The sequence below is a fragment of the Macaca fascicularis genome, chromosome 11 (genome assembly GCF_037993035.2).
Source record: "Macaca fascicularis isolate 582-1 chromosome 11, T2T-MFA8v1.1".
Lineage (NCBI taxonomy): Eukaryota > Metazoa > Chordata > Mammalia > Primates > Cercopithecidae > Macaca > Macaca fascicularis.
Window position 1 is genome coordinate 103,895,670 of NC_088385.1, and position 14,469 is coordinate 103,910,138.

Consider the following 14,469-nt stretch of genomic DNA (forward strand, 5'->3'; position numbering starts at 1 on the left):
TCCCTTCCAACTATGGCGGATAACATTTCAGCACTTTTTTTTTCTTTTATTTTTTTCTTCACTTTCAGTTCTTACAGATGCTGTTATTCTTGAGTGTTGTTTTGCCTGAGAAAAATACTGTCTAAAACTGCACCAGACCATACAGTAACAGTTTCCCCAGTTTAAACCATCATTCCAAAATTCCCCATCTTTTCTAAAATAGGAGCAACACTCACTAGTTAAAGCTGTAACTTTCTGTGCAAGGCGGTAAGGAAATGATGATGAACTGGGCTGAAGTACAAACAAAAAGAAAATTCAAAATCTGCAGGATGAAAGATGTGTTTATTTCCAGAAATGTCTTTCAGAGTTTTTTTTAAAGACCAAATTACACAATTTGCAGCTGGTTTTTAAAAATATACAGTATCTGCAAATGCTTTATAGTAGACACCTGCAATGTTTTCTATTTGTTTTAATTATAACAGAGAATGACAGGAGGCAAGCTGAAAGGGGGAGAAGAAGGGGAGCAGACACAGGGGAGGGAAGTCAGGAAAGAGGGAAGAGAAGCCCATGCCAGCAGCTAAGTGATAGGTAATAAAACTGCAGCACTTCCCGTATCTTTCTCCATGTCAACCTCCAAGAGATTGCTTTAGAAATTGACCACCTGCCAGCTATTCAGAGGCTTAAATGTGGTGGTCTTGGTTCACTTCATGCGTAGGCACTTCACAGTCCCCAGCTCAGCCAACCTGTTCGTCACTGAATTGCAGGGGGGAAATGGTAAATTTCTGGAGAGTAGAAATGTACTGTCCAGAAACGGTTTCTGCCTGCAGTCTGCATTGCTCTTCCTTCCCCTTTTGAGCAACATCATGCAAATCCCTCCATCCAGTTCAAATGACCATGCAGAAGGGTGTCTGCCTCCAAGGACTCCTAGAGCACTTCACGGTGCCCTGCTCATTTGGCTCTTAACAGTGTCCTTGGACACATAGTTTTGTAGTATTTTCATATAACAACCTTAAAACAGTAGCTCAAGAGTGTCATAAGTGTGTGGGCCTGCTCCACATTACCTTAGGTTACATTCAGTTTGAGACTGGGCACATTGTTTTTCCTAATGCATCATGGAACTTATAGGGTGCCCATAAAACCTGAAAACTTAAATGAAATATACATGTCATCCAGCACATCTTCATCCATAAAAAAGATTTAAATATTATTATTTATTTAATATTATCTATGTATGCATAGGATTGAACAAGCCCCTAATGGGGTTAGGGGAGAAAACAGTGAACCCAGAAGTCCACTGCTTAACTACTCTTTGCCATTTTCTCTCATTTGAAATGCTATAGTATATTCTACAATATGAGCTCCGACCTATTTGCCCAGCAAGACTTGTGCAAATTTCTGATGCATTGATTATAGTAGTAAAAACAAAGGAAAACCTATGAAATATCCATCAGGTGGAATGGATAAAGAAATAGTGGCATAGTCATACAGGATAATATTTTATAGAAGTTATAAATAAATAATGAAATACTAAACAACATTCATAAATGGATTAATAACAGAGATATATGTCAATCTGGATTCATCTCAAAAGCAGGTTTAGTCAAAGAAAATCAAGTGTTGCAGGATATATGTAAAAAGATACCATTGTATACCATTTGTATAAAGCTTAAATACAGGCAAAACACATAATATAGTATTTATGGCTGAGTACATATATACTAAAAATATTTTTAACACAAATTCATTAATGGTTGACACCAAATTCAGGTTTGTGGTCACCTCTTGGATAAAGGAGGGAGGATGAACTCTAGGGAAAATGCTCAGGAGGTTTCATTTGTCTTTGTAAAATTTTCTCTCTTAAGCTGAATGTTTATTATATTGGTCTCTACTTCTTTTGCATACATAATGTGTCTCATAAATTAAAAACAAACACATTGATTCCCTTCATCTTGTTGGCTCGCAAGCTTTGTATAGTTATTGGCTCACCTATCAGTAAATAACTAATAAATTGAACTACGATTCTCATCTCATTATATGACAGGAACTGAGTAGTTCACATCTGGTTTCATTATTTTGGGTTTTAATGACAACTAAAAATCATTTTGAAACTAATGTTAAACTATATACATATGCCCAATTTTAGAAAACTCAATCTATGAAAATATTAAATTTTAATATGAGATAGTAGAGCCTTAATAAATGTTTAATTAAATTGAGTCAGATTCCCTGTTCGATTCCTATCCATTGTAAGTTCATCATTATACTTTAAATTATTTGATTTTCCAAAATTAGATATATGCAGAACTTTTTACACGACTGTTATGCAAAATGAGATTTACTTGTAAAATCCATCTATCATCCATAATTTTGATGTTAAAAAATATATTAAGAAAGAATTTTCTCTTTACCAACACTCATTTTCTATTTCCACTTTTCACTTCAGTGGAGCCTTATGAATTGCAACTTTGACTCTAAAATTTCCATAGCAACAGATATTTTTTGTCATAAGTACAGGCATGATTAAGAAGAAGGTTTCAGTGACAGCAGTTTTCTTCATAATTAAATTCATTAGTTAAAAGCTGGGTTAAGAGGCATGGGAATTTTTTTACAACAAGTAATAATTGGTAACATAACCTGTAATATATGAGCCCTGTAAAAATAACCATTTTCAACTGGAACTTTGGAGACTATTCAAAATTAATTGCTTTTGTTCCTGTTTGATATTTAAGATAACTTTAATACATTTTGTATTTAACAGCTTAGAATGGAATAGGTCTAAAACCAGATTCTGCCCAAGTACAAACCACCCTGAACCATCCCTTTAAATTGTACATGATGTGAAAACTGAGTAGATTTCTAAAAAATTCAAATATTTCTAAGTAGTTTCAAAACTTGCCTAATTTAATTTTTCCCCACAAGATTCACAAGAATTTATTGGACTGATTTTCTTATTATAAAAGCAATTTGGAACTAATGTAGAAAATCTACAAAATATTGAAAGGTGAAAATAAGTTACCCAGAAGTCGACCACTGTAAAATAACCATTGTTAATATTTAAATGCATTTTCTATAGCCTGTCTAATTATTTTCCCTAGTAGCCAGAAATAAAACAAAACAATGTTTGGAAAAGTATTGAGATTTGAGTCAACTGTTTATATTCCCTAAGTGTAACATAGACAGGCCTTTTCAGAGCTTACTGACTGGGAAAATGCTCAAGTTGAAAATGTTTAGACCTGCTGGGGTTTGGATGAAATGCAGTTAGAATGATCAAGATATAATTAGGGCCAAAGGAATTGTCCAGAGTTTGTTTTCCTAGTAATAAAGTATATATAATGATCCATAGGAGGAAAAAAATTAAATCTTCATTTTGTCCTTTGGAGGCTGGTCATTTAATCTCTTTTTCATAGATACATTAGTATTTCTCTGACAAACTGAGCTCATTCATTCAAGCATACATTTGTTCATTTGATAGATCTTATTCATTAGTCTGGTCCTTTGCTTCCTGGCAAAAATGTCCTTTCTCTATATTTTAAAAAAATGTGTATCAAATTCCAGTACTATGCCAGGGACTGTGCACACAAGCAGTGACACTTAGGCAGTCCTTTCCTTCAGAAAGCTCACGTCTGATCCAGCAATCTAACTACTGGCTATATATCCAAAGGAAATGAAATCAACATGTCTAAGAGATATCTGCCCTCCTGTGTTCATTGCAGCATTATTCTCAATAGCCAGCATATGTAATCAACTAAGTCTCCATCAATGAATGAATGGCTAAATAAAATGTGGAATGTGTGTGTATACGTAATGAAATATTATTCCACCTTAAAAAGTAAGGAAATTATGTCATTTGCCACAACGTGGATGAACCTGGAGGACATTACGCTAAGTTAAATAAGGCAGGCACAGAAAGACAAATACTGTATGATCTCACTTATATATGGAATCTAAAAAAGTTAAACTCATAGAAGTAGAGAGTGGTTACCAGGGACTAGGGGAGGGGCTGTTGAGATGTTGGTCAAAAAATACAAAATTTCCATTTAACAGGAAGAATGTGTTCAAGAGTTCTGTTGTACAAAATAATGACTATGGTTACTAACAATGTGTTATACACTCGAAAATTGCTGAGAGAAGATCTTAACTGTTCTCACCACAAAAAATAAGTATGTGAGGAAATGCATATATTAATTGGCTCAATTTAGCTATTCTATAATAATAATCAATGTATATATATATTTCAGAATAACATGTTTGTACACGATAAATATATACAATTTTTATTCATCAATTTTTTAAAAAAGACTCATACCTAATGGCCTCAAGTCTTCATTCCAGACTCAACCCAGGCGTCTCCTCCACCACGGAGCCTGTCCATACCACTTCCTCCCTGGTGTCTCCATGTAACACATAGGTGCTTTTATCACACTCATTCTATTTTGCACGTGCTTGTTTGCATATCTGTCCTCTCCTTGAGGTCAGCGACCAAAGTAGGTAGATTTCAAGGAAACAAATAAATTTATGTTCCCACTTTGTACAAAAATTTATTCTTAGGTTTATATTTACATTTATCTGACTAATTCTAAGGTTGAATGTTTTTCACATTGTTTGGTCCACTATATATTTTTCTGTTGTCATGCTTCTTCAGGATCTTTGCTCAATTTTTTACTTGTATGTTCATCTTTTTTTCTTTTTTTTTTTTTTTGAGATTTCCAAGATCCCTCAATAACAAGAATACAAACTCTTTTTATATATTTTTGTGAATTTTTTTTTTTACATTCTCATTTTCCTTTCCATTTTTGTTTATGGTTCATTGGTTCTTATTTTTTAAATTGTAGCAGTCTAATCTAGACCATTTAGTTATTCATATTTGAACTTGCTCAAAAAATTTAAGGTAGCTTATAAGTATGCATTCAAAATAATGGTAAGATTAATTAAAACCAGACAAGAAAAATTAAGCAAAGAAGACGTGGTAGAAAAGTAAGATGGAGCCAGGAGTTGAGCCCTTTTCTTTTTCTTTTAATTTTTTTAACGTGCCATTCATCCTTTACATTCAGTAGGAGTCAACCATAGATTGGCTGTATGCTTTCCTGCAGCACTTGTTAACAAGTAAATACAGTGCTTTACAAGATCAACAGCATTTTAAGGGAAAAACAGACCACATACTTAGGAGATGCATTGCTATTAGTGATCCTGGTACTCATTCCAGAAAATAAGTTTTCCTGTGAATCCTGATAATAACATCCCATTAAAAAAAAAAACTGTCTTCAATAGCAGCCCCCAGGAAAATAACACACATTTTATAGATCATTTCAAGGACTCTAGACTTTTCTTTCAAGGATTTGTCATTTATTTTATTTTTGCAAAACAATATTAATTTCTGACTAATTAGTTTAAAACGATTTGGGAGACATGTAGCAAGGGAGGGATATCAAGGAAAGAAATGTTTTTATTGACCTTAAAAACAGTTTAATTTTTGTATGAGGAAAAATAATGTGTTTTTTGTTTTTCTTAGAACAATTTTGCTGGTTAAAAATATTTTTCAAATGTATTTTGGGTTGTATGGAAAAAACACACCAAAATGGCTATTTCTCAAGACTTCAAAGGCTGATTCTTCAAACTGCTTGAAATAAGTTGGTTGATCAATCTTGACATTGCATCCGGAATAAACACAGTATACAAGTAGTGCTTCAGCAGTTCGGGTAACTGCAAGTACATAGTTCTGCTTGAGGTGCTACAACTCAAATTCAAAAGTAGAGAAAAGAGAAACAGTTCTGCAGGAGCTGAGTCGATATGGGAATACTATTTGATGTATACATTTCCGGATTGGTGATTGAGGAAAACTAATTTCTCTGACATGAAAATTAATACTTATAGTTGAGTTGGAATTATAATTTTTGTAAGAAAATAGATTATTATGGGCCAGGCATGGTGGCTCATGCCTGTAATCCCAGCACTTTGGGAGGCCGAGGCGGGTGGATCACCCGAGGTCGGGAGTTGGAGACCAGCCTCACCGACATGGCAAAACCCTTTCTCTACTAAAAATACAAAATTAGCCGGGTGTGATGATGCATGCCTGTAATCCCAGCTACTTGGGAGGCTGAGGCAGGAGAATTGCTTGAACCTGGGAGGCAAATGTTGCAGAGAGCCGAGATTGTGCCATTGCACTCCAGCCTGGGCAACAAGAGCAAAACTCTGTCAAAAAGAGAGAGAGAGAAGGAAGGAGGGAAGGAAGGTAAGGAAGGGAAAAAAGGGAAGGAAGGAAAGAAAGAAAAGAGATTATTACGTTTAGGCAGGCATGGTGGCTCACACCTTTAATCCCAGCACTTTTGGATGCTGAGGCAGGCGGATCACAAGGTCAAAAGATCGAGACCATCCTGGCCAACATGGTGAAACCTCATCTCTACTAAAAATACAAAAATTAGCTGGGTGTGGTGGCACACGCCTGTAGTCCCAGCTACTCCAGAGGCTGAGGCAGGAGAAACTCTTGAACCTGGGAGGTGGAGGTTGCAGTGAGCCGAGATCGCACCATTGCACTCCAGCCTGGCAACAGAGTGAGACTCCACCTCAAAAAAATAAAAGAAAGAAAATAGATTATTACGTTTAAAGGAACTATAAAAGTTTTTTAGTTGAATTCTCTACTACAAGCTTAAGTCTCCTCTAAGTTGTTTCCATCAAGGGACAACTACCCTATGTTTGAATAGCAGTATAGTATCATGGATGAGGGAGTCAGCTATGACATCGGATAGTCCTGGCTTTCCTTTTACCACCTGCATGAATTTGGCCAAGTTCCTTAACTTCTCTGTAGTTTAGTTTTCTCATCTGTAAATTTAGGATACATAAAGCACCTAGAACAATGTCCAACACATATTGGATGCTCAATAACAGGTAGCTCTTACCATTATTACATTCTTATATTATTACATACATCTTCGGGGGAAGTTCGTTTCTATCTAGCAGGATCAGAGGTTATTTATTGTTTTGTTTTGGTTTGTTTTGTTTTTTTATGGTAGTGATAGGAGTTCACTTCTGGTGATAGCAGAGTGGCTTTTATTGAACTACCATTTGCCAATAACAATTTTGAACTCTGGATCAAAAAACAGTGCAAACAATCATAAAATCAGAATTAAAACGATTGTTTGAAGTCCCTGGGGAATGACTAAAAATAGGCAGAAACCGGAGGAATGGTAATCTTTGAAATATGGAAACAAACTAGGTGAGGTCCAAATTTAAACAGCTTTTTCGCTGAGGGCACACCTCATCTTGCAAAATACATAAGGGACAGAGTGCAATCAGGAAGAGGCTGAATGACTGGACTGAGGATTCAGAAGTCAGGTTGAGGGTCTGCCAGAGTAGTTAGAAATAAAGGAGGGAATGTTTCAACAAGGAGGGAGACAGTGTGGCGAGCCCCAAAATCTGTGCACGAATCCTCCTAAAAGTATTGGCTGACTACCAAAAATACATGCACATGATGAGACTCCAGAGAATCCAGTGCAGAGTCATAGCTGAAAGGCTAAAAGAACTAAGCCCCAGAGATTTCAACAGATGCATGGTACTGGAGAGACAAATTTTTAATTCAAGTCCAGTCAAGGAAAAGGGACTTAAGAAATTATTTGTGCTTTTCGTTAAAACCTAGGAGGGAACTACCTTAAGAAGAATTTTAGAACCAAGGACAACAAATGAGACCTGACAGCCAACCAAAAATAAGCCCACCCATCAAACCTCCATAAGATAAAAGTAATTTAACTGTATGCTAGAACAAAACTCAACAATGTTGCCCACAATATACATTAAATAATTAAAAATTACTTTATATACAAAGAAGCAGGAAAATATCATCCATAATCTAGGGAAAAAACAGTCAACACATTTCCAGAAGTCTCAGGTGTTAGAATTAGCAGATGGAGACTTTAAAATAACTATACTTTACATGTAAAATAATCTATTGAAAAAGATTGCTATAATGGATAAAGAGATGGGGGATATCGGGATAGATATGGAAATAGAAAAATAACCAAATGGAAATCCTTAAACTGGAAAAATATATCTGAAATTTAAAAATTCATTGAATGGACTTAGCAAATTATGTGCTACAGAATTTTTCTTAAAAAAAACAGTACACTTCTGGACAGATCAGTAGAAATTATCTAACTCAGTACTGAGAAAAAAATGATTTTCAAAACTTTCAGAGCTATGATGGCTTGTTCATGTTTCAACATGTGTGAAATTGAAGTCTAAGATAGGAAAGAGTCCCAGATAGGAAGCAACTGAAGTTCTAGATAGGAAGGAAAGAGTCCTTTGAAAAAGGGATGGTAAAAGTGTTTTTCAAATTTGATTTAAAATATTAACCAACTTTAGATTTAGGAAGTTCAATGAACTCCAAGCAAGATAAATAAAAAGAAAACCACACCCAAGCAAATCATAGTCACAGTTATGAAGATCAAAAATAGGAAAAACATCTTAAAATCAACTAGAAGAAAAAACACAGAGTCCTAAGGAAGGGGATAATAAGAGTAAAGGCTGACTTCTCATCAGAAACATTGGAGACCAAGTGATAATGGGTTGCCTTCTTAAAAGTGCTGAAAGAAAAAAAAAATCAGCCTATTAATCTAGATGACTTACACTAGACTTACATTTAGCCATATTATTAATTGTATTAAGTGTAAATTGACCACAACTTTCATTTAAAAGCAGAGATTGTTCTATTTTAAATAAAAGACACCAACAGGTTGAAAATAGAAGGATGGAGAAGTGGAGTCCATGTGAACACTGAACATAAGAAAGTTGGTGTCGCTGTATCGTCATTAAGGTATTCAAAAATGGATACTGCCAGAGGTGAAATAGAACGTTTTATAATGATGAAAGCATCACTTTGTTAAGATGACATAGTTCTAAATGTGTTTCCATTTAATGATGAGATATTTTATTTTTTAAACATCTGGTACAGTAATTCTCATTTAGGACAGAGGTGCCTTGGTTAGAAAGGTATTTTGATAAGTCTATTAGAATAGGTGGTCTCTATGAGCCATTGATGTGGGTTAGCTTTGATGCTTCAGAGGAGCAGGTAAAATTACTTGAGACAGGAGATAGGGTCACAAATCTTCCCAGTTTTTCCAGAATTGAGATTGGCTTTCAGTGCAAAATCTGGGACTATCCCCAAACTGAGACAGCTCCAGGTAAACTGGAATGGCTGCCTATCCTGCAAAGAGAGGAATTTATTTGCTTTGGAAATTGGAGAAATAAAAGAGAAAGGGAAGAAAAGAATAGATAGCCATCAGATAACAGAAGGTTGTACAGTGGATTAAGTGACCCATTACAGTGATCCCTCAAACGTTAAGTAAAATTACCAAACTCACAAAAATGATCGTTGTAAAATGTGTTTGTATGTTTGAGAAGCTAGTAATGAGGGAGAATTGTTGAAAAGTAGCATGCATCCTGAACATGCTATTTCTGGAATAAGGATCATGAGAACTTAAGTTTTGGGGAATTTGTAGGAATCATGGGAATAGTTTTAGACTTTCATAGGTTATGAAATGGGAGGTTTGAGTCAAGTTTGGGTATATTAAGGGCGAAAAGAGCTGAGATTATATCTGGATCTTACAACTGTATTAGTTAAGAATCATTTGGTTTTGGATAATAGAAAATCTACCTTTAACTGGGTCATACACTAAAGGAAATTTATTTGTTCATGTAACTGAAGATTCCGGAGGTAAGGTGGGCTTCTGGCTTGACTCAATCCAGAAGTTCATGATTCACATCTGAGCTGTCATTCATTTCTCAGCAGTTAGCTCAGCAACCCTCTTCCTTGTGACATTTTGTCTTCAGTCTAGTTTTCCTGCTGGCAGCAACAGTGGTCACAGCAGTTCCAAGATACATTCTCACACAATACATGGGTCTTCAAACTTTTTCTATAAAGGGTGAGATAGTAAATCTTCTAGCTTTGTGTCTCTATTGCAAATAGTCAACTCTGCCATTACAGTGCAAAAGCAACCATACACAACATATAAACAAAAAGCATAGATGTGTTCCAATAAAACTTTTAAAAATCAATTTGAATTTCTTATAATTTTCATGTGCCATGAAATATTATTATTTGCATTTTTCTCCCTACCGTAAAAAAATATGAAATTATTCTTAGCTCAGGAACTGAACAAAAACCAGGCAGTGGTCCAAATTTAACCTGGGGGCTATGATTTGCTGACCGAAGACTTCAAAGATTACCTGACTTTAATCAAAAAATTCGCATCTCCATAGCATATGTTCTCTTTTGTCTTCTCCATACTCCCACTCAAGATAACCCTATCCAGTACCATTTATATGCCAAAATCCTCCAGTCTTTTATCTCCAACCCAGAGTGCTCTCCTATCTCCAAATTCCTGAGCCACCTGCCTACTTAACGTCTCCATTTAGAAGTTTAATAGAATTTTAAACTTAACATGATCAAAATCCTCTGGGGAACTCTGCTTCCTTAAAATGGATCCAGCTCCAAGCAGCCAGTAGGGGCACATTGACACTCCCATGGAACTGATCTCAATTCCACAGTATGGTATGTCAACATTCTTTACATTTCTAATATGCATATAGTGTCAAAAGACAAAATTCCAACAAAGTTATTTATAGATCTAATTTGCTTTTATTTGCAAGTCGTGAATCAGGGACAGCCTCCATTCTGCAGAACAGTATGAGATCTCCTACTGGACAATGGCACAACAGTGGGTTTTATAAGGTAGGAACAAGGAAACAGAAGAATAGAAAAGAAAACCTGATTGGTTAATATCAGGTTGCTTTTTTGTAAGAGTTAAAACAGAGGGACTTCCCTATTACACTGACTCAGGTAAACTGGAATCTTCTGTGTTCAGGAAAAATTGTTCTGTTCTGTTTTGGGATCTCTGCTTTTTAAAAGTTTTGGTTTGATGATGTGGCATTCAGCATGAGTGACTCCACCGTGGTTTGGTCAGGTCTGTTGGGGACTAGCGCAGGAGCATAATTTTTGTTTAACAGGTGAGGTGAAATGAAGTATGCACTTTCTGAAATGAGGAAAATTATATGAAATTCAAGGTATTACTCTTTTTTCCTCCTCTAGGGATGATAAAACTGAGAAATAAATCAAGAGTATGACAACAGACTGAGGAATTTTTCAGCAATATCTGTCAGCCTTTGGAAATTTGGTGAGAAGTAGTAGTCATGATTCAATGTCTTGCTTGCACAGAAGCCTCCAGTTCAAACTTGGATCTTGCCCCATCTAATTTCTTATGATATATACAAATACTCTAGATATTGCTTTGAGATTTTGCTGTTGATCAACTGGCCTTCTGCAGCTTCATAGGTGCTTTAGCTCCCAGTAGGACAGTTTAACTACTACCTTTTCTGTGAGTTCAAGGTCTGTATATCTTCTCAGCTTGCTCTCAATTTGTCCAGCTGATCTATTTCTTTGTCAAGTTGCTTTGGCTTCCCTACTCTCCCTATGTTTTGAAAAGAATAAATTCTCCAGTAAATTAAAACTACACTCTGATAAAAATGAGCATGCATGTGTATTTAGTCCTTTGTTTATTCAATATGCATTTTTGGAGGTTTGCTCTATATTAGACATATTGCCAGGCTCTAAAAACACAAAGATCCATAAGCTGTGGCCCATACCTTAAGATGCTGATAGTATATTAAAGGCAACAAAAATGTAAACTTACAATTCACAATACAACAATGCAGATAGATGTTAACATGAAACCTCCACAAAATGTTTTAGGAAGACAGGGAAATAGCAAGGATTCATGGGAGATGATGCAGTAACTATATTGGTGGGGCGGGGTGGGGGGGAAGCACAGGAAAAAAGAGAGAAGGAAGACAAAAACAAGGATCCCTAGTCCAAAATATTGTTAGTTGAGCCACAAGTTGATTATTTCCAGGAAGAAATATTGAGGAGATGTATTGGGTAGATGAAATACCTAATGAGACCATAAATGACGAGAATTGCCTCTTATAGCATATGAGAAGATAATTTTTATCAGATAATGAAATTGTTTTCAATCTTCAGAATGAAAATGAATCCCTTGCTAATGCAGATCATGCTAATAAAGGAAGTAAAAGAGAATCTTAGAATTATACTTGGCTCATGATAGGCAGAAACCAACCTACATAGCCTAGGAAAAAAAAGAAAGATAATAAAGTAATCAAAATAATTGCTTAATAGGGAATGTGAAAGATCTGCAATGTTAAATTATAAATGTACATTTTCATGAAAAATGAGGTGACCTTAAGGAACAGATTAGAAACCCACACTCATGCCAGTTAGAAGCAATGCTTTTCATTAGCAAAGCTGAGGATTAATTAAATCTAGGGAAATTCTTTGAAATCCACAAGAGTGAGTTACATTAGAATAAAATACAATGGGTATATTGGTATCATAATTAATGATTAGCATAGACTTCTTTATTAAATGTATGTGGAATAGTTCAAGTGACAAATGTGAAATGAAGAGGACGAAAACGTGTTACTTAAAACCAAAATTGTCTTAGCATTATCTGCTTTCAAAAGTGTGGGAGTGGGAAGATTAGTTTACCTAGTGGGTAAACAAATAGATTGTTCCCTTCCCCTTTGAGGTCTCCTAAAGACGCATCCCAAACAATGGGGGCACCGTGCCCCCTCACCAACCTCTCCAGGAAGCTAGGGAGGGTGGAGGAGGGAAGCGGCTTATCCATTATTTTCCCATTAGCTCTAAATGTTTTGCTTCAGCTGAATGATTTTAGAGACTGGTAGCAGAGAAAAGAGAAAGAGGCTGAAGTTGCAAGCCTCTAACAGTTCTTAGTGCTGCTCAAGGGTGAAGTTTTGGACAAAATGGTCATTATTGACAGAACACCTTATGTATAGAAAAGTGGAAGCCCTGAGCAAGTGGGAGGTGGTAGTCTAAATTGTTTTATAGGACAAGGTAAAGGGAAATTAATTTCTTGGGGAGACCCATGGAGAAGGCCAATGGAAAAAGGAAGAGCCTGGAGGGACAACAGATGAGAAGCAACAGAGCGGCATAAAGCCCCCTTCCTCTGCTACACGCAGATACCGTCTGTGAGAAACAGACACATGGCTGATCCATGTTTAGGGTGAGTCAGGGAAGAGCCTGAATGAGGAAGGATGAACCGTAAACCGAACCGATTGAGAGTCATAGAGACTGTGAGTCAAAGGTGACATAAAAATGCTAAACTACATTTCAATCCCAGAGTGTTGGAATTACACAGGGCATGCAGTAGGCAGAAATCAACCTGCAGTGGGGAGGACAGGTGACAGTGATCCTGCCGTGTGCTGGATGCAACTGCAGCCAAGTCTGCTCCTTAATGATGGGGTCATTCACCTAAGATTGCATACTGAAATACGATTTTTAATTTTGGCTTGGCTGTTACTTTAGTGTGACATGTAGATTTTAAATATGAGTTTGGTTTTGCTGCACAAGGACCATTTAGAGATGCTGTTCTCAGTCAAATTTAAAATATGTCTATAAATTCTACAGAGCAAACCCCAAAGTACCTTATCAAAACTCTACAACTTCAAAAGATTCTATTCTGAAAATCTTTGCAGACGACAAGAATAGAAACATATATAATTTTTTAAATGTTTTTCAAATGCAATAGGAAGTTATTTTCTGACAGCTAGAATGGAAATTTGCAGTGATTTCATTTGTTTAAATATTTTACTTTTCTCACTATTCTCTTATCCTTCTAACCTGTTATTTTACTCCAGCCGCTACTTTTGGATGAGCTCTGTCCAATCTCCCATCTTTACTGTGGATATTTTCTTGCCAGGATCCTCATAATGTTTTCCAGTCACTTTCAATATCCCATTTTGGGAGTTGAGATTTACTTCCATGTATTATGAGGTCCAGTCCAGTATAAATCAAAATTTCAATCTTACATCCAACATAAATTTTTTTTTTTTCCATTTGTGAGGCCCAGGAGGACACAAGCCACATGAGATAAGGGTGAAAATCTCACATGACGTATGCCCTTAGAGCTTGCTTGTGCCCTCTGAGTGGCCCCCCAGATGTGGATCCCTCCCATGGCCTCTCCCTGGTCTTCATCGCACTCCTAGGTGCCCCCAAACCAATGGTCCTAAGAGAGCCAGGGAGGATCTTTGGGTCCATCTGAAACTGTGCTGGGACATGGGCATGTCTCCTGAAAGGAACAGCGCACTTCCAGCTGACCTCCTGCAATCCCTCCTCAGCTTCTACATCCCTTCCCTGTGATTATACCCATAGCCTCTTACTGTGGGGTCCCCTCGCTCCAGAAGGCTGCCCTCTTGAGTGGGATTCCTTCAAGATGCTCAGAGCTAGTGTCCCTTCTGTGGCATCCTATCCCACCAAACACCGAGTGTGCAGGTTGCCCACACCACTGCCTTCTGTCCTTGCCCTGGGCAGCCTTCCACCTTCAGAATTCTGCAGGCAGGGAGTACACACTCCATGTTCACATATAGCCCCAACCTCAAGAGATAAAAAATTCTTCTTCCCAATATCTC